General features: G+C 43.3%; 39 non-coding genes across 39 annotated transcripts in view; 19 read left to right on the top strand and 20 right to left on the bottom strand.

Moving 5' to 3' along the window:
• The window catches only part of trnaw-cca (transfer RNA tryptophan (anticodon CCA)), a 72-nt gene extending 59 nt beyond the window's left edge, over window positions 1–13 (top strand). The window contains exon 1 of the tRNA in view: window positions 1–13. This exon is cut by the window's left edge and continues 59 nt beyond it. This is a non-coding gene — a tRNA (tRNA-Trp).
• A 761-nt stretch (window positions 14–774) lies between these two features.
• trnaw-cca (transfer RNA tryptophan (anticodon CCA)) lies at window positions 775–846 on the top strand. Its single transcript has one exon. It is a non-coding gene; the product is annotated as a tRNA-Trp (tRNA).
• A 426-nt stretch (window positions 847–1272) lies between these two features.
• trnak-uuu (transfer RNA lysine (anticodon UUU)) lies at window positions 1273–1345 on the bottom strand. Its single transcript has one exon. It is a non-coding gene; the product is annotated as a tRNA-Lys (tRNA).
• A 262-nt stretch (window positions 1346–1607) lies between these two features.
• Window positions 1608–1679, top strand: trnaw-cca (transfer RNA tryptophan (anticodon CCA)). Its single transcript has one exon. It is a non-coding gene; the product is annotated as a tRNA-Trp (tRNA).
• Window positions 1680–2119: 440 nt separating this feature from the next.
• Window positions 2120–2192, bottom strand: trnak-uuu (transfer RNA lysine (anticodon UUU)). Its single transcript has one exon. It is a non-coding gene; the product is annotated as a tRNA-Lys (tRNA).
• Window positions 2193–2453: 261 nt separating this feature from the next.
• trnaw-cca (transfer RNA tryptophan (anticodon CCA)) lies at window positions 2454–2526 on the top strand. The gene has a single exon. It is a non-coding gene; the product is annotated as a tRNA-Trp (tRNA).
• Window positions 2527–2699: 173 nt separating this feature from the next.
• trnak-uuu (transfer RNA lysine (anticodon UUU)) lies at window positions 2700–2772 on the bottom strand. The gene has a single exon. It is a non-coding gene; the product is annotated as a tRNA-Lys (tRNA).
• Window positions 2773–3287: 515 nt separating this feature from the next.
• On the top strand, window positions 3288–3359 carry trnaw-cca (transfer RNA tryptophan (anticodon CCA)). Its single transcript has one exon. It is a non-coding gene; the product is annotated as a tRNA-Trp (tRNA).
• Window positions 3360–4120: 761 nt separating this feature from the next.
• Window positions 4121–4192, top strand: trnaw-cca (transfer RNA tryptophan (anticodon CCA)). The gene has a single exon. It is a non-coding gene; the product is annotated as a tRNA-Trp (tRNA).
• A 440-nt stretch (window positions 4193–4632) lies between these two features.
• trnak-uuu (transfer RNA lysine (anticodon UUU)) lies at window positions 4633–4705 on the bottom strand. The gene has a single exon. It is a non-coding gene; the product is annotated as a tRNA-Lys (tRNA).
• A 262-nt stretch (window positions 4706–4967) lies between these two features.
• On the top strand, window positions 4968–5039 carry trnaw-cca (transfer RNA tryptophan (anticodon CCA)). Its single transcript has one exon. It is a non-coding gene; the product is annotated as a tRNA-Trp (tRNA).
• Window positions 5040–5479: 440 nt separating this feature from the next.
• On the bottom strand, window positions 5480–5552 carry trnak-uuu (transfer RNA lysine (anticodon UUU)). Its single transcript has one exon. It is a non-coding gene; the product is annotated as a tRNA-Lys (tRNA).
• A 262-nt stretch (window positions 5553–5814) lies between these two features.
• On the top strand, window positions 5815–5886 carry trnaw-cca (transfer RNA tryptophan (anticodon CCA)). The gene has a single exon. It is a non-coding gene; the product is annotated as a tRNA-Trp (tRNA).
• Window positions 5887–6060: 174 nt separating this feature from the next.
• trnak-uuu (transfer RNA lysine (anticodon UUU)) lies at window positions 6061–6133 on the bottom strand. The gene has a single exon. It is a non-coding gene; the product is annotated as a tRNA-Lys (tRNA).
• Window positions 6134–6312: 179 nt separating this feature from the next.
• Window positions 6313–6385, bottom strand: trnak-uuu (transfer RNA lysine (anticodon UUU)). Its single transcript has one exon. It is a non-coding gene; the product is annotated as a tRNA-Lys (tRNA).
• Window positions 6386–6647: 262 nt separating this feature from the next.
• trnaw-cca (transfer RNA tryptophan (anticodon CCA)) lies at window positions 6648–6719 on the top strand. Its single transcript has one exon. It is a non-coding gene; the product is annotated as a tRNA-Trp (tRNA).
• Window positions 6720–7145: 426 nt separating this feature from the next.
• trnak-uuu (transfer RNA lysine (anticodon UUU)) lies at window positions 7146–7218 on the bottom strand. The gene has a single exon. It is a non-coding gene; the product is annotated as a tRNA-Lys (tRNA).
• A 262-nt stretch (window positions 7219–7480) lies between these two features.
• On the top strand, window positions 7481–7552 carry trnaw-cca (transfer RNA tryptophan (anticodon CCA)). Its single transcript has one exon. It is a non-coding gene; the product is annotated as a tRNA-Trp (tRNA).
• Window positions 7553–7727: 175 nt separating this feature from the next.
• trnak-uuu (transfer RNA lysine (anticodon UUU)) lies at window positions 7728–7800 on the bottom strand. Its single transcript has one exon. It is a non-coding gene; the product is annotated as a tRNA-Lys (tRNA).
• A 514-nt stretch (window positions 7801–8314) lies between these two features.
• trnaw-cca (transfer RNA tryptophan (anticodon CCA)) lies at window positions 8315–8386 on the top strand. Its single transcript has one exon. It is a non-coding gene; the product is annotated as a tRNA-Trp (tRNA).
• Window positions 8387–8560: 174 nt separating this feature from the next.
• Window positions 8561–8633, bottom strand: trnak-uuu (transfer RNA lysine (anticodon UUU)). Its single transcript has one exon. It is a non-coding gene; the product is annotated as a tRNA-Lys (tRNA).
• A 179-nt stretch (window positions 8634–8812) lies between these two features.
• On the bottom strand, window positions 8813–8885 carry trnak-uuu (transfer RNA lysine (anticodon UUU)). The gene has a single exon. It is a non-coding gene; the product is annotated as a tRNA-Lys (tRNA).
• A 262-nt stretch (window positions 8886–9147) lies between these two features.
• On the top strand, window positions 9148–9219 carry trnaw-cca (transfer RNA tryptophan (anticodon CCA)). Its single transcript has one exon. It is a non-coding gene; the product is annotated as a tRNA-Trp (tRNA).
• A 174-nt stretch (window positions 9220–9393) lies between these two features.
• On the bottom strand, window positions 9394–9466 carry trnak-uuu (transfer RNA lysine (anticodon UUU)). Its single transcript has one exon. It is a non-coding gene; the product is annotated as a tRNA-Lys (tRNA).
• Window positions 9467–9645: 179 nt separating this feature from the next.
• Window positions 9646–9718, bottom strand: trnak-uuu (transfer RNA lysine (anticodon UUU)). The gene has a single exon. It is a non-coding gene; the product is annotated as a tRNA-Lys (tRNA).
• A 262-nt stretch (window positions 9719–9980) lies between these two features.
• Window positions 9981–10052, top strand: trnaw-cca (transfer RNA tryptophan (anticodon CCA)). The gene has a single exon. It is a non-coding gene; the product is annotated as a tRNA-Trp (tRNA).
• A 174-nt stretch (window positions 10053–10226) lies between these two features.
• Window positions 10227–10299, bottom strand: trnak-uuu (transfer RNA lysine (anticodon UUU)). Its single transcript has one exon. It is a non-coding gene; the product is annotated as a tRNA-Lys (tRNA).
• A 179-nt stretch (window positions 10300–10478) lies between these two features.
• trnak-uuu (transfer RNA lysine (anticodon UUU)) lies at window positions 10479–10551 on the bottom strand. Its single transcript has one exon. It is a non-coding gene; the product is annotated as a tRNA-Lys (tRNA).
• Window positions 10552–10813: 262 nt separating this feature from the next.
• Window positions 10814–10885, top strand: trnaw-cca (transfer RNA tryptophan (anticodon CCA)). The gene has a single exon. It is a non-coding gene; the product is annotated as a tRNA-Trp (tRNA).
• Window positions 10886–11311: 426 nt separating this feature from the next.
• On the bottom strand, window positions 11312–11384 carry trnak-uuu (transfer RNA lysine (anticodon UUU)). The gene has a single exon. It is a non-coding gene; the product is annotated as a tRNA-Lys (tRNA).
• A 262-nt stretch (window positions 11385–11646) lies between these two features.
• trnaw-cca (transfer RNA tryptophan (anticodon CCA)) lies at window positions 11647–11718 on the top strand. The gene has a single exon. It is a non-coding gene; the product is annotated as a tRNA-Trp (tRNA).
• A 426-nt stretch (window positions 11719–12144) lies between these two features.
• Window positions 12145–12217, bottom strand: trnak-uuu (transfer RNA lysine (anticodon UUU)). Its single transcript has one exon. It is a non-coding gene; the product is annotated as a tRNA-Lys (tRNA).
• Window positions 12218–12479: 262 nt separating this feature from the next.
• trnaw-cca (transfer RNA tryptophan (anticodon CCA)) lies at window positions 12480–12551 on the top strand. The gene has a single exon. It is a non-coding gene; the product is annotated as a tRNA-Trp (tRNA).
• A 426-nt stretch (window positions 12552–12977) lies between these two features.
• trnak-uuu (transfer RNA lysine (anticodon UUU)) lies at window positions 12978–13050 on the bottom strand. The gene has a single exon. It is a non-coding gene; the product is annotated as a tRNA-Lys (tRNA).
• A 262-nt stretch (window positions 13051–13312) lies between these two features.
• Window positions 13313–13384, top strand: trnaw-cca (transfer RNA tryptophan (anticodon CCA)). Its single transcript has one exon. It is a non-coding gene; the product is annotated as a tRNA-Trp (tRNA).
• A 426-nt stretch (window positions 13385–13810) lies between these two features.
• Window positions 13811–13883, bottom strand: trnak-uuu (transfer RNA lysine (anticodon UUU)). The gene has a single exon. It is a non-coding gene; the product is annotated as a tRNA-Lys (tRNA).
• Window positions 13884–14145: 262 nt separating this feature from the next.
• trnaw-cca (transfer RNA tryptophan (anticodon CCA)) lies at window positions 14146–14217 on the top strand. Its single transcript has one exon. It is a non-coding gene; the product is annotated as a tRNA-Trp (tRNA).
• Window positions 14218–14643: 426 nt separating this feature from the next.
• On the bottom strand, window positions 14644–14716 carry trnak-uuu (transfer RNA lysine (anticodon UUU)). Its single transcript has one exon. It is a non-coding gene; the product is annotated as a tRNA-Lys (tRNA).
• A 262-nt stretch (window positions 14717–14978) lies between these two features.
• The window catches only part of trnaw-cca (transfer RNA tryptophan (anticodon CCA)), a 72-nt gene continuing 50 nt past the window's right edge, over window positions 14979–15000 (top strand). The window contains exon 1 of the tRNA in view: window positions 14979–15000. This exon is cut by the window's right edge and continues 50 nt beyond it. This is a non-coding gene — a tRNA (tRNA-Trp).

The following is a 15000-nucleotide window of genomic DNA, read 5'->3' as shown; positions in this document are numbered from 1 at the left end:
CATGTCGGGGTCAAATATTGCTTTTAATCTAGTCATTGAGTGGGACCAGTTAGTCCACAACTTTAAAAGCACCTCAGTTACACAGAGTTCTTTGAGTCACTTGCAGGGCAATTTTAACCTTTATAGGTCATGCTCACTTGAGGCTATTTAAAGGTTTAATTGGTAACAAAGAAGCACAGGCTTTGGCTGCCCGAACAGGGACTTGAACCCTGGACCCTCAGATTAAAAGTCTGATGCTCTACCGACTGAGCCATCCGGACCTTTATAGATTCTTTCTTACAGCGAATTCACATTGTTCAACTGATGCATGGTGGTCAATTAGAAAAGGGAGGAATATTTTCTAGGCTTGGCCCCTGACTGTCTTCTGAACAGCCGGAAAGCATCTGGAAAGCAAGAGACTCCTGCATTCTTAAACTCATACTTGTAAGAAATTGGCAAACGCCCGAACAGGGACTTGAACCCTGGACCCTCAGATTAAAAGTCTGATGCTCTACCGACTGAGCCATCCGGCCCCTGAGTGAAAATTCTATCGTGCCAGATAAGGTGACTCACACTCAAATACTACATCTCAGCAAATCGAGAATTAGGATACTTATCCCATTACTTAATCCATCTTTGACCTCATACCTAAAGTTCCATATTAAATGCCTTGTTTTCAACTTCCTGAGATATCCAGTTTTTTCTCCAGTTAGAGCTCTTTAAGCCTAACTACTGAGTTTCTCTTGAATAATAATGATGTCCAAAAATAGGCAACATGAACACTACAGCGTCGATGACCTCGTGGCGCAAAGGTAGCGCGTCTGACTCCAGATCAGAAGGTTGCGTGTTCAAATCACGTCGGGGTCAAATATTGCTTTTAATCTAGTCATTGAGTGGGACCAGTTAGTCCACAACTTTAAAAGTACCTCAGTTACACAGAGTTCTTTGAGTCACTTGCAGGCCAATTTTAACCTTTATAGGTCATGCTCACTTGAGGCTATTTAAAGGTTTAATTGGTAACAAAGAAGCACAGGCTTTGGCCCCCCGAACAGGGACTTGAACCCTGGACCCCCAGATTAAAAGTCTGATGCTCTACCGACTGAGCCATCCGGGCCTTCACAGATTCTTTCTTACAGCGAATTCACATTGTTCAACTGATGCATGGTGGTCAAGCAGAAAAGGGAGGAATATTTTCTAGGCTTGGCCCCTGACTGTCTTCTGAACAGCCGGAAAGCATCTGGAAAGCAAGAGACTCCTGCATTCTTAAACTCATACTTGTAAGAAATTGGCAAACGCCCGAACAGGGACTTGAACCCTGGACCCTCAGATTAAAAGTCTGATGCTCTACCGACTGAGCTATCCGGGCCCTGACCGAAAATTCTATCGTGCCAGATAAGGTGACTCACACTCAAATACTACATCTCAGCAAATCGAGAATTAGGATACCTATCCCATTACTTAATCCATCTTTGACCTCATACCTAAAGTTCCATATTAAATGCCTTGTTTTCAACTTCCTGAGATATCCAGTTTTTTCTCCAGTTAGAGCTCTTTAGGCCTAACTACTGAGTTTCTCTTGAATAATAATGATGTCCAAAAATAGGAAAAATGAACACTACAGCGTCGCTGACCTCGTGGCGCAACGGTAGCGCGTCTGACTCCAGATCAGAAGGTTGCGTGTTCAAATCACGTCGGGGTCAAATATTGCTTTTAATCTAGTCATTGAGTGGGACCAGTTAGTAACTTTAAAAGTCTGTGTAACTTTAAAAGTACCTCAGTTACACAGAGTTCTTTGAGTCACTTGCAGGGCAATTTTAACCTTTATAGGTCATGCTCACTTGAGGCTATTTAAAGGTTTAATTGGTAACAAAGAAGCAAAGGCTATGGCCACCCGAATAGGGACTTGAACCCTGGACACTCAGATTAAAAGTCTGATGCTCTACCGACTGAGCCATCCAGGCCTTTATAGATTCTTTCTTACAGCGAATTCACATTGTTCAACTGATGCATGGTGGTCAAGCAGAAAAGGGAGGAATATTTTCTAGGCTTGGCCTTTGACTGTCTTCTGAACAGCCGGAAAGCATCTGGAAAGCAAGAGACTCCTGCATTCTTAATCTCATACTTGTAAGAAATTGGCAAACGCCCGAACAGGGACTTGAACCCTGGACCCTCAGATTAAAAGTCTGATGCTCTACCGACTGAGCTATCCGGGCCCTGACTGAAAATTCTATCGTGCCAGATAAGGTGACTCACACTCAAATACTACATCTCAGCAAATCGAGAATTAGGATACCTATCCCATTACTTAATCCATCTTTGACCTCATACCTAAAGTTCCATATTAAATGCCTTGTTTTCAACTTCCTGAGATATCCAGTTTTTTCTCCAGTTAGAGCTCTTTAGGCCTAACTACTGAGTTTCTCTTGAATAATAATGATGTCCAAAAATAGGAAACATGAACACTACAGCGTCGATGACCTCGTGGCGCAACGGTAGCGTGTCTGACTCCAGATCAGAAGGTTGCGTGTTCAAATCACGTCGGGTCAAATATTGCTTTTAATCTAGTCATTGAGTGGGACCAGTTAATCCACAACTTTAAAAGTACCTCAGTTACACAGAGTTTTGTGAGTCACTTGCAGGGCAATTTTAACCTTTATAGGTCATGCTCACTTGAGGCTATTTAAAGGTTTAATTGGTAACAAAGAAGCACAGGCTTTGGCCGCCCGAACAGGGACTTGAACCCTGGACCCTCAGATTAAAAGTCTGATGCTCTACCGACTGAGCCATCCGGGCCTTTACAGCTTGTTTCTTACAGCGAATTCACATTGTTCAACTGATGCATGGTGGTCAAGCAGAAAAGGGAGGGATATTTTCTAGGCTTGGCCCCTGACTGTCTTCTGAACAGCCGGAAAGCATCTGGAAAGCAAGAGACTCCTGCATTCTTAAACTCATACTTGTAAGAAACTGGCAAACACCCGAACAGGGACTTGAACCCTGGACCCTCAGATCAAAAGTCTGATGCTCTACCGACTGAGCTATCCGGGCCCTGACTGAAAATTCTATCGTGCCAGATAAGGTGACTCACACTCAAATACTACATCTCAGCAAATCGAGAATTAGGATACTTATCCGATTACTTAATCCATCTTTGACCTCATACCTAAAGTTCCATATTAAATGCCTTGTTTTCAACTTCCTGAGATATCCAGTTTTTTTCTCCAGTTAGAGCTCTTTAGGCCTAACTACTGAGTTTCTCTTGAACAAAAATGATGTCCAAAAATAGGCAACATGAACATTACAGCATCGATGACCTCGTGGCGCAACGGTAGCGCGTCTGACTCCAGATCAGAAGGTTGCGTGTTCAAATCACGTCGGGGTCAAATATTGCTTTTAATCTAGTCATTGAGTGGGACCAGTTAGTCCACAACTTTAAAAGTACCTCAGTTACACAGAGTTCTTTGAGTCACTTGCAGGGCAATTTTAACCTTTATAGGTCATGCTCACTTGAGGCTATTTAAAGGTTTAATTGGTAAAAAAGAAGCAAAGGCTTTGGCCGGCCGAATAGGGACTTGAACCCTGGACCCTCAGATTAAAAGTCTGATGCTCTCCCGACAGAGCCATCCGGGCCTTTACAGATTCTTTCTTACAGCGAATTCACATTGTTCAACTGATGCATGGTGGTCAAGCAGAAAAGGGAGGAATATTTTCTAGGCTTGGCCCCTGACTGTCTTCTGAACAGCCGGAAAGCATCTGGAAAGCAAGAGACTCCTGTATTCTTAAACTCATACTTGTAAGAAACTGGCAAACGCCCGAACAGGGACTTGAACCCTGGACCCTCAGATTAAAAGTCTGATGCTCTACCGACTGAGCTATCCGGGGCCTGAATGAAAATTCTATCGTGCCAGATAAGGTGACTCACACTCAAATACTACATCTCAGCAAATCGAGAATTAGGATACTTATCCCATTACTTAATCCATCTTTGACCTCATACCTAAAGTTCCATATTAAATGCCTTGTTTTCAACTTCCTGAGATATCCAGTTTTTTCTCCAGTTAGAGCTCTTTAGGCCTAACTACTGAGTTTCTCTTGAATAATAATGATGTCCAAAAATAGGCAACATGAACACTACAGCGTCGATGACCTCGTGGCGCAACGGTAGCGTGTCTGACTCCAGATCAGAAGGTTGCGTGTTCAAATCACGTCGGGGTCAAATATTGCTTTTAATCTAGTCATTGAGTGGGACCAGTTAGTAACTTTAAAAGTCTGTGCAACTTTAAAAGTACCTCAGTTACACAGAGTTCTTTGAGTCACTTGCAGGGCAATTTTAACCTTTATAGGTCATGCTCACTTGAGGCTATTTAAAGGTTTAATTGGTAACAAAGAAGCAAAGGCTTTGGCCGGCCGAATAGGGATTTGAACCCTGGACCCTCAGATTAAAAGTCTGATGCTCTCCCGACCGAGCCATCCGGGCCTTTACAGATTTTTTCTTACAGCGAATTCACATTGTTCAACTGATGCATGGTGGTCAAGCAGAAAAGGGAGGAATATTTTCTAGGCTTGGCCCCTGACTGTCTTCTGAAGAGCCGGAAAGCATCTGGAAAGCAAGAGACTCCTGCATTCTTAAACTCATACTTGTAAGAAATTGGCAAACGCCCGAACAGGGACTTGAACCCTGGACCCTCAGATTAAAAGTCTGATGCTCTACCGACTGAGCTATCCGGGCCCTGACTAAAAATTCTATCGTGCCAGATAAGGTGACTCACACTCAAATACTACATCTCAGCAAATCGAGAATTAGGATACCTATCCCATTACTTAATCCATCTTTGACCTCATACCTAAAGTTCCATATTAAATGCCTTGTTTTCAACTTCCTGAGATATCCAGTTTTTTCTCCAGTTAGAGCTCTTTAGGCCTAACTACTGAGTTTCTCTTGAATAATAATGATGTCCAAAAATAGGAAACATGAACACTACAGCGTCGCTGACCTCGTGGCGCACCGGTAGCGCGTCTGACTCCAGATCAGAAGGTTGCGTGTTCAAATCACGTCGGGGTCAAATATTGCTTTTAATCTAGTCATTGAGTGGGACCAGTTAGTAACTTTAAAAGTCTGTGCAACTTTAAAAGTACCTCAGTTACACAGAGTTCTTTGAGTCACTTGCAGGGCAATTTTAACCTTTATAGGTCATGCTCACTTGAGGCTATTTAAAGGTTTAATTGGTAACAAAGAAGCAAAGGCTTTGGCCGGCCGAATAGGGATTTGAACCCTGGACCCTCAGATTAAAAGTCTGATGCTCTCCCGACCGAGCCATCCGGGCCTTTACAGATTTTTTCTTACAGCGAATTCACATTGTTCAACTGATGCATGGTGGTCAAGCAGAAAAGGGAGGAATATTTTCTAGGCTTGGCCCCTGACTGTCTTCTGAAGAGCCGGAAAGCATCTGGAAAGCAAGAGACTCCTGCATTCTTAAACTCATACTTGTAAGAAATTGGCAAACGCCCGAACAGGGACTTGAACCCTGGACCCTCAGATTAAAAGTCTGATGCTCTACCGACTGAGCTATCCGGGCCCTGACTAAAAATTCTATCGTGCCAGATAAGGTGACTCACACTCAAATACTACATCTCAGCAAATCGAGAATTAGGATACCTATCCCATTACTTAATCCATCTTCGACCTCATACCTAAAGTTCCATATTAAATGCCTTGTTTTCAACTTCCTGAGATATCCAGTTTTTTCTCCGGTTAGAGCTCTTTAGGCCTAACCATTGAGTTTCTCTTGAATAATAGTGATGTCCAAAAATAGGCAACATGAACATTACAGCGTCGATGACCTCGTGGCGCAACGGTAGCGCGTCTGACTCCAGATCAGAAGGTTGCGTGTTCAAATCACGTCGGGGTCAAATATTGCTTTTAATCTAGTCATTGAGTGGGACCAGTTAGTCCACAACTTTAAAGGTACCTCAGTTACACAGAGTTCTTTGAGTCACTTGCAGGGCAATTTTAACCTTTATAGGTCATGCTCACTTGAGGCTATTTAAAGGTTTAATTGGTAACAAAGAAGCACAGGCTTTGGCCGCCCGAACAGGGACTTGAACCCTGGACCCTCAGATTAAAAGTCTGATGCTCTACCGACTGAGCTATCCGGGCCCTTAAGGATTGTTTCTTATGGCAAATTCACATTGTTCAACTGATGCATGGTGGTCAAGCAGAAAATGTTGGAATATTTTCTAGGCTTGGCCCCTGACTGTCTTCTGAACAGCCGGAAAGCATCTGGAAAGCAAGAGACTCCTGCATTCTTAAACTCATACTTGTAAGAAATTGGCAAATGCCCGAACAGGGACTTGAACCCTGGACCCTCAGATTAAAAGTCTGATGCTCTACCGACTGAGCTATCCGGGCCCTGACTGAAAATTCTATCATGCCAGATAAGGTGACTCACACTCAAATACTACATCTCAGCAAATCGAGAATTAGGATACCTATCCCATTACTTAATCCATCTTCGACCTCATACCTAAAGTTCCATATTAAATGCCTTGTTTTCAACTTCCTGAGATATCCAGTTTTTTCTCCAGTTAGAGCTCTTTAGGCCTAACTACTGAGTTTCTCTTGAATAATAATGATGTCCAAAAATAGGAAACATGAACACTACAGCGTCGCTGACCTCGTGGCGCAACGGTAGCGTGTCTGACTCCAGATCAGAAGGTTGCGTGTTCAAATCACGTCGGGGTCAAATATTGCTTTTAATCTAGTCATTGAGTGGGACCAGTTAATCCCCAACTTTAAAAGTACCTCAGTTACACAGAGTTTTGTCAGTCAGTTGCAGGGCAATTTTAACCTTAATAGGTCATGCTCACTTGAGGCTATTTAAAGGTTTAATTGGTAACAAAGAAGCACAGGCTTTGGCCGCCCGAACAGGGACTTGAACCCTGGACCCTCAGATAAAAAGTCTGATGCTCTACCGACTGAGCCATCCGGGCCTTTACAGCTTCTTTCTTACAGCGAATTCACATTGTTCAACTGATGCATGGTGGTCAAGCAGAAAAGGGAGGGATATTGTCTAGGCTTGGCCCCTGACTGTCTTCTGAACAGCCGGAAAGCATCTGGAAAGCAAGAGACTGCTGCATTCTTAAACTCATACTTGTAAGAAACTGGCAAACGCCCGAACAGGGACTTGAACCCTGGACCCTCAGATTAAAAGTCTGATGCTCTACCGACTGAGCTATCCGGGCCCTGACTGAAAATTCTATCGTGCCAGATAAGGTGACTCACACTCAAATACTACATCTCAGCAAATCGAGAATTAGGATACTTATCCGATTACTTAATCCATCTTTGACCTCATACCTAAAGTTCCATATTAAATGCCTTGTTTTCAACTTCCTGAGATATCCAGTTTTTTCTCCAGTTAGAGCTCTTTAGGCCTAACTACTGAGTTTCTCTTGAAAAAAAATGATGTCCAAAAATAGGCAACATGAACATTACAGCGTCGATGACCTCGTGGCGAAACGGTAGCGCGTCTGACTCCAGATCAGAAGGTTGCGTGTTCAAATCACGTCGGGGTCAAATATTGCTTTTAATCTAGTCATTGAGTGGGACCAGTTAGTCCACAACTTTAAAACTACCTCAGTTACACAGAGTTCTTTGAGTCACTTGCAGGGCAATTTTAACCTTTATAGGTCATGCTCACTTGAGGCTATTTAAAGGTTTAATTTTTTAACAAAGAAGCACAGGCTTTGGCCGCCCGAACAGGGACTTGAACCCTGGACCCTCAGATTAAAAGTCTGATGCTCTACCGACTGAGCCATCCGGGCCTTTACAGATTCTTTCTTACAGCGAATTCACATTGTTCAACTGATGCATGGTGGTCAAGCAGAAAAGGGAGGAATATTTTCTAGGCTTGGCCCCTGACTGTCTTCTGAACAGCCGGAAAGCATCTGGAAAGCAAGAGACTCCTGCATTCTTAAACTCATATTTGTAAGAAATTGGCAAACGCCCGAACAGGGACTTGAACCCTGGACCCTCAGATTAAAAGTCTGATGCTCTACCGACTGAGCTATCCAGGCCCTGACTGAAAATTCTATCGTGCCAGATAAGGTGACTCACACTCAAATACTACATCTCAGCAAATCGAGAATTAGGATACCTATCCCATTACTTAATCCATCTTTGACCTCATACCTAAAGTTCCATATTAAATGCCTTGTTTTCAACTTCCTGAGATATCCAGTTTTTTCTCCAGTTAGAGCTCTTTAGGCCTAACTACTGAGTTTCTCTTGAATAATAATGATGTCCAAAAATAGGAAACATGAACACTACAGCGTCGCTGACCTCGTGGCGCAATGGTACCGCGTCTGACTCCAGATCAGAAGGTTGCGTGTTCAAATCACGTCTGGGTCAAATATTGCTTTTAATCTAGTCATTGAGTGGGACCAGTTAATCCACAACTTTAAAAGTACCTCAGTTACACAGAGTTTTGTGAGTCACTTGCAGGGCAATTTTAACCTTAATAGGTCATGCTCACTTGAGGCTATTTAAAGGTTTAATTGGTAACAAAGAAGCACAGGCTTTGGCCGCCCGAACAGGGACTTGAACCCTGGACCCTCAGATTAAAAGTCTGATGCTCTACCGACTGAGCCATCCGGGCCTTTACAGCTTCTTTCTTACAGCGAATTCACATTGTTCAACTGATGCATGGTGGTCAAGCAGAAAAGGGAGGGATATTTTCTAGGCTTGGCCCCTGACTGTCTTCTGAACAGCCGGAAAGCATCTGGAAAGCAAGAGACTCCTGCATTCTTAAACTCATACTTGTAAGAAACTGGCAAACGCCCGAACAGGGACTTGAACCCTGGACCCTCAGATTAAAAGTCTGATGCTCTACCGACTGAGCTATCCGGGCCCTGACTGAAAATTCTATCGTGCCAGATAAGGTGACTCACACTCAAATACTACATCTCAGCAAATCGAGAATTAGGATACTTATCCGATTACTTAATCCATCTTTGACCTCATACCTAAAGTTCCATATTAAATGCCTTGTTTTCAACTTCCTGAGATATCCAGTTTTTTCTCCAGTTAGAGCTCTTTAGGCCTAACTACTGAGTTTCTCTTGAATAATAATGATGTCCAAAAATAGGCAACATGAACATTACAGCGTCGATGACCTCGTGGCGCAACGGTAGCGCGTCTGACTCCAGATCAGAAGGTTGCGTGTTCAAATCACGTCGGGGTCAAATATTGCTTTTAATCTAGTCATTGAGTGGGACCAGTTAGTCCACAACTTTAAAAGTACCTCAGTTACACAGAGTTCTTTGAGTCACTTGCAGGGCAATTTTAACCTTTATAGGTCATGCTCACTTGAGGCTATTTAAAGGTTTAATTGGTAACAAAGAAGCACAGGCTTTGGCCGCCCGAACAGGGACTTGAACCCTGGACCCTCAGATTAAAAGTCTGATGCTCTACCGACTGAGCCATCCGGGCCTTTACAGATTCTTTCTTACAGCGAATTCACATTGTTCAACTGATGCATGGTGGTCAAGCAGAAAAGGGAGGAATATTTTCTAGGCTTGGCCCCTGACTGTCTTCTGAACAGCCGGAAAGCATCTGGAAAGCAAGAGACTCCTGCATTCTTAAACTCATACTTGTAAGAAATTGGCAAACGCCCGAACAGGGACTTGAACCCTGGACCCTCAGATTAAAAGTCTGATGCTCTACCGACTGAGCTATCCGGGCCCTGACTGCAAATTCTATCATGCCAGATAAGGTGACTCACACTCAAATACTACATCTCAGCAAATCGAGAATTAGGATACCTATCCCATTACTTAATCCATCTTTGACCTCATACCTAAAGTTCCATATTAAATGCCTTGTTTTCAACTTCCTGAGATATCCAGTTTTTTCTCCAGTTAGAGCTCTTTAGGCCTAACTACTGAGTTTCTCTTGAATAATAATGATGTCCAAAAATAGGAAACATGAACACTACAGCATCGCTGACCTCGTGGCGCACCGGTAGCGCGTCTGACTCCAGATCAGAAGGTTGCGTGTTCAAATCACGTCGGGGTCAAATATTGCTTTTAATCTAGTCATTGAGTGGGACCAGTTAATCCACAACGTTAAAAGTACCTCAGTTACACAGAGTTTTGTGAGTCACTTGCAGGGCAATTTTAACCTTAATAGGTCATGCTCACTTGAGGCTATTTAAAGGTTTAATTGGTAACAAAGAAGCACAGGCTTTGGCCGCCCGAACAGGGACTTGAACCCTGGACCCTCAGATTAAAAGTCTGATGCTCTACCGACTGAGCCATCCGGGCCTTTACAGATTCTTTCTTACAGCGAATTCACATTGTTCAACTGATGCATGGTGGTCAAGCAGAAAAGGGAGGAATATTTTCTAGGCTTGGCCCCTGACTGTCTTCTGAACAGCCGGAAAGCATCTGGAAAGCAAGAGACTCCTGCATTCTTAAACTCATACTTGTAAGAAATTGGCAAACGCCCGAACAGGGACTTGAACCCTGGACCCTCAGATTAAAAGTCTGATGCTCTACCGACTGAGCTATCCGGGCCCTGACTGCAAATTCTATCATGCCAGATAAGGTGACTCACACTCAAATACTACATCTCAGCAAATCGAGAATTAGGATACCTATCCCATTACTTAATCCATCTTTGACCTCATACCTAAAGTTCCATATTAAATGCCTTGTTTTCAACTTCCTGAGATATCCAGTTTTTTCTCCAGTTAGAGCTCTTTAGGCCTAACTACTGAGTTTCTCTTGAATAATAATGATGTCCAAAAATAGGAAACATGAACACTACAGCATCGCTGACCTCGTGGCGCACCGGTAGCGCGTCTGACTCCAGATCAGAAGGTTGCGTGTTCAAATCACGTCGGGGTCAAATATTGCTTTTAATCTAGTCATTGAGTGGGACCAGTTAATCCACAACGTTAAAAGTACCTCAGTTACACAGAGTTTTGTCAGTCACTTGCAGGGCAATTTTAACCTTAATAGGTCATGCTCACTTGAGGCTATTTAAAGGTTTAATTGGTAACAAAGAAGCACAGGCTTTGGCCGACCGAACAGGGACTTGAACCCTGGACCCTCAGATTAAAAGTCTGATGCTCTACCGACTGAGCCATCCGGGCCTTTACAGATTCTTTCTTACAGCGAATTCACATTGTTCAACTGATGCATGGTGGTCAAGCAGAAAAGGGAGGAATATTTTCTAGGCTTGGCCCCTGACTGTCTTCTGAACAGCCGGAAAGCATCTGGAAAGCAAGAGACTCCTGCATTCTTAAACTCATACTTGTAAGAAATTGGCAAACGCCCGAACAGGGACTTGAACCCTGGACCCTCAGATTAAAAGTCTGATGCTCTACCGACTGAGCTATCCGGGCCCTGACTGAAAATTCTATCGTGCCACATAAGGTGACTCACACTCAAATACTACATCTCAGCAAATCGAGAATTAGGATACCTATCCCATTACTTAATCCATCTTTGACCTCATACCTAAAGTTCCATATTAAATGCCTTGTTTTCAACTTCCTGAGATATCCAGTTTTTTCTCCAGTTAGAGCTCTTTAGGCCTAACTACTGAGTTTCTCTTGAATAATAATGATGTCCAAAAATAGGAAACATGAACAGTACAGCGTCGCTGACCTCGTGGCGCAACGGTAGCGCGTCTGACTCCAGATCAGAAGGTTGCGTGTTCAAATCACGTCGGGGTCAAATATTGCTTTTAATCTAGTCATTGAGTGGGACCAGTTAATCCACAACTTTAAAAGTACCTCAGTTACACAGAGTTCTTTGAGTCACTTGCAGGCCAATTTTAACCTTTATAGGTCATGCTCACTTGAGGCTATTTAAAGGTTTAATTGGTAACAAAGAAGCACAGGCTTTGGCCGACCGAACAGGGACTTGAACCCTAGACCCTCAGATTAAAAGTCTGATGCTCTACCGACTGAGCCATCCGGGCCTTTACAGATTCTTTCTTACAGCGAATTCACATTGTTCAACTGATGCATGGTGGTCAAGCAGAAAAGGGAGGAATATTTTCTAGGCTTGGCCCCTGACTGTCTTCTGAACAGCCGGAAAGCATCTGGAAAGCAAGAGACTCCTGCATTCTTAAACTCATACTTGTAAGAAATTGGCAAACGCCCGAACAGGGACTTGAACCCTGGACCCTCAGATTAAAAGTCTGATGCTCTACCGACTGAGCTATCCGGGCCCTGACTGAAAATTCTATCGTGCCAGATAAGGTGACTCACACTCAAATACTACATCTCAGCAAATCGAGAATTAGGATACCTATCCCATTACTTAATCCATCTTTGACCTCATACCTAAAGTTCCATATTAAATGCCTTGTTTTCAACTTCCTGAGATATCCAGTTTTTTCTCCAGTTAGAGCTCTTTAGGCCTAACTACTGAGTTTCTCTTGAATAATAATGATGTCCAAAAATAGGAAACATGAACAGTACAGCGTCGCTGACCTCGTGGCGCAACGGTAGCGCGTCTGACTCCAGATCAGAAGGTTGCGTGTTCAAATCACGTCGGGGTCAAATATTGCTTTTAATCTAGTCATTGAGTGGGACCAGTTAATCCACAACTTTAAAAGTACCTCAGTTACACAGAGTTTTGTGAGTCACTTGCAGGGCAATTTTAACCTTAATAGGTCATGCTCACTTGAGGCTATTTAAAGGTTTAATTGGTAACAAAGAAGCACAGGCTTTGGCCGCCCGAACAGGGACTTGAACCCTGGACCCTCAGATTAAAAGTCTGATGCTCTACCGACTGAGCCATCCGGACCTTTATAGATTCTTTCTTACAGCGAATTCACATTGTTCAACTGATGCATGGTGGTCAATTAGAAAAGGGAGGAATATTTTCTAGGCTTGGCCCCTGACTGTCTTCTGAACAGCCGGAAAGCATCTGGAAAGCAAGAGACTCCTGCATTCTTAAACTCATACTTGTAAGAAATTGGCAAACGCCCGAACAGGGACTTGAACCCTGGACCCTCAGATTAAAAGTCTGATGCTCTACCGACTGAGCTATCCGGGCCCTGACTGAAAATTCTATCGTGCCAGATAAGGTGACTCACACTCAAATACTACATCTCAGCAAATCGAGAATTAGGATACCTATCCCATTACTTAATCCATCTTTGACCTCATACCTAAAGTTCCATATTAAATGCCTTGTTTTCAACTTCCTGAGATATCCAGTTTTTTCTCCAGTTAGAGCTCTTTAGGCCTAACTACTGAGTTTCTCTTGAATAATAATGATGTCCAAAAATAGGAAACATGAACAGTACAGCGTCGCTGACCTCGTGGCGCAACGGTAGCGCGTCTGACTCCAGATCAGAAGGTTGCGTGTTCAAATCACGTCGGGGTCAAATATTGCTTTTAATCTAGTCATTGAGTGGGACCAGTTAATCCACAACTTTAAAAGTACCTCAGTTACACAGAGTTTTGTGAGTCACTTGCAGGGCAATTTTAACCTTAATAGGTCATGCTCACTTGAGGCTATTTAAAGGTTTAATTGGTAACAAAGAAGCACAGGCTTTGGCCGCCCGAACAGGGACTTGAACCCTGGACCCTCAGATTAAAAGTCTGATGCTCTACCGACTGAGCCATCCGGACCTTTATAGATTCTTTCTTACAGCGAATTCACATTGTTCAACTGATGCATGGTGGTCAATTAGAAAAGGGAGGAATATTTTCTAGGCTTGGCCCCTGACTGTCTTCTGAACAGCCGGAAAGCATCTGGAAAGCAAGAGACTCCTGCATTCTTAAACTCATACTTGTAAGAAATTGGCAAACGCCCGAACAGGGACTTGAACCCTGGACCCTCAGATTAAAAGTCTGATGCTCTACCGACTGAGCTATCCGGGCCCTGACTGAAAATTCTATCGTGCCACATAAGGTGACTCACACTCAAATACTACATCTCAGCAAATCGAGAATTAGGATACCTATCCCATTACTTAATCCATCTTTGACCTCATACCTAAAGTTCCATATTAAATGCCTTGTTTTCAACTTCCTGAGATATCCAGTTTTTTCTCCAGTTAGAGCTCTTTAGGCCTAACTACTGAGTTTCTCTTGAATAATAATGATGTCCAAAAATAGGAAACATGAACAGTACAGCGTCGCTGACCTCGTGGCGCAACGGTAGCGCGTCTGACTCCAGATCAGAAGGTTGCGTGTTCAAATCACGTCGGGGTCAAATATTGCTTTTAATCTAGTCATTGAGTGGGACCAGTTAATCCACAACTTTAAAAGTACCTCAGTTACACAGAGTTTTGTGAGTCACTTGCAGGGCAATTTTAACCTTAATAGGTCATGCTCACTTGAGGCTATTTAAAGGTTTAATTGGTAACAAAGAAGCACAGGCTTTGGCCGCCCGAACAGGGACTTGAACCCTGGACCCTCAGATTAAAAGTCTGATGCTCTACCGACTGAGCCATCCGGACCTTTATAGATTCTTTCTTACAGCGAATTCACATTGTTCAACTGATGCATGGTGGTCAATTAGAAAAGGGAGGAATATTTTCTAGGCTTGGCCCCTGACTGTCTTCTGAACAGCCGGAAAGCATCTGGAAAGCAAGAGACTCCTGCATTCTTAAACTCATACTTGTAAGAAATTGGCAAACGCCCGAACAGGGACTTGAACCCTGGACCCTCAGATTAAAAGTCTGATGCTCTACCGACTGAGCTATCCGGGCCCTGATTGAAAATTCTATCGTGCCAGATAAGGTGACTCACACTCAAATACTACATCTCAGCAAATCGAGAATTAGGATACCTATCCCATTACTTAATCCATCTTTGACCTCATACCTAAAGTTCCATATTAAATGCCTTGTTTTCAACTTCCTGAGATATCCAGTTTTTTCTCCAGTTAGAGCTCTTTAGGCCTAACTACTGAGATTCTCTTGAATAATAATGATGTCCAAAAATAGGCAACATGAACACTACAGCGTCGATGACCTCGTGGCGCAACGGTAGC

The sequence above is a fragment of the Astyanax mexicanus genome, chromosome 12, assembly GCF_023375975.1.
Source record: "Astyanax mexicanus isolate ESR-SI-001 chromosome 12, AstMex3_surface, whole genome shotgun sequence".
In the NCBI taxonomy this organism is placed as follows: Eukaryota; Metazoa; Chordata; class Actinopteri; order Characiformes; family Acestrorhamphidae; genus Astyanax; species Astyanax mexicanus.
The sequence above is the reverse complement of the archived record's forward strand: the minus strand, read 5'-3'. Positions and strand labels throughout refer to the sequence as shown.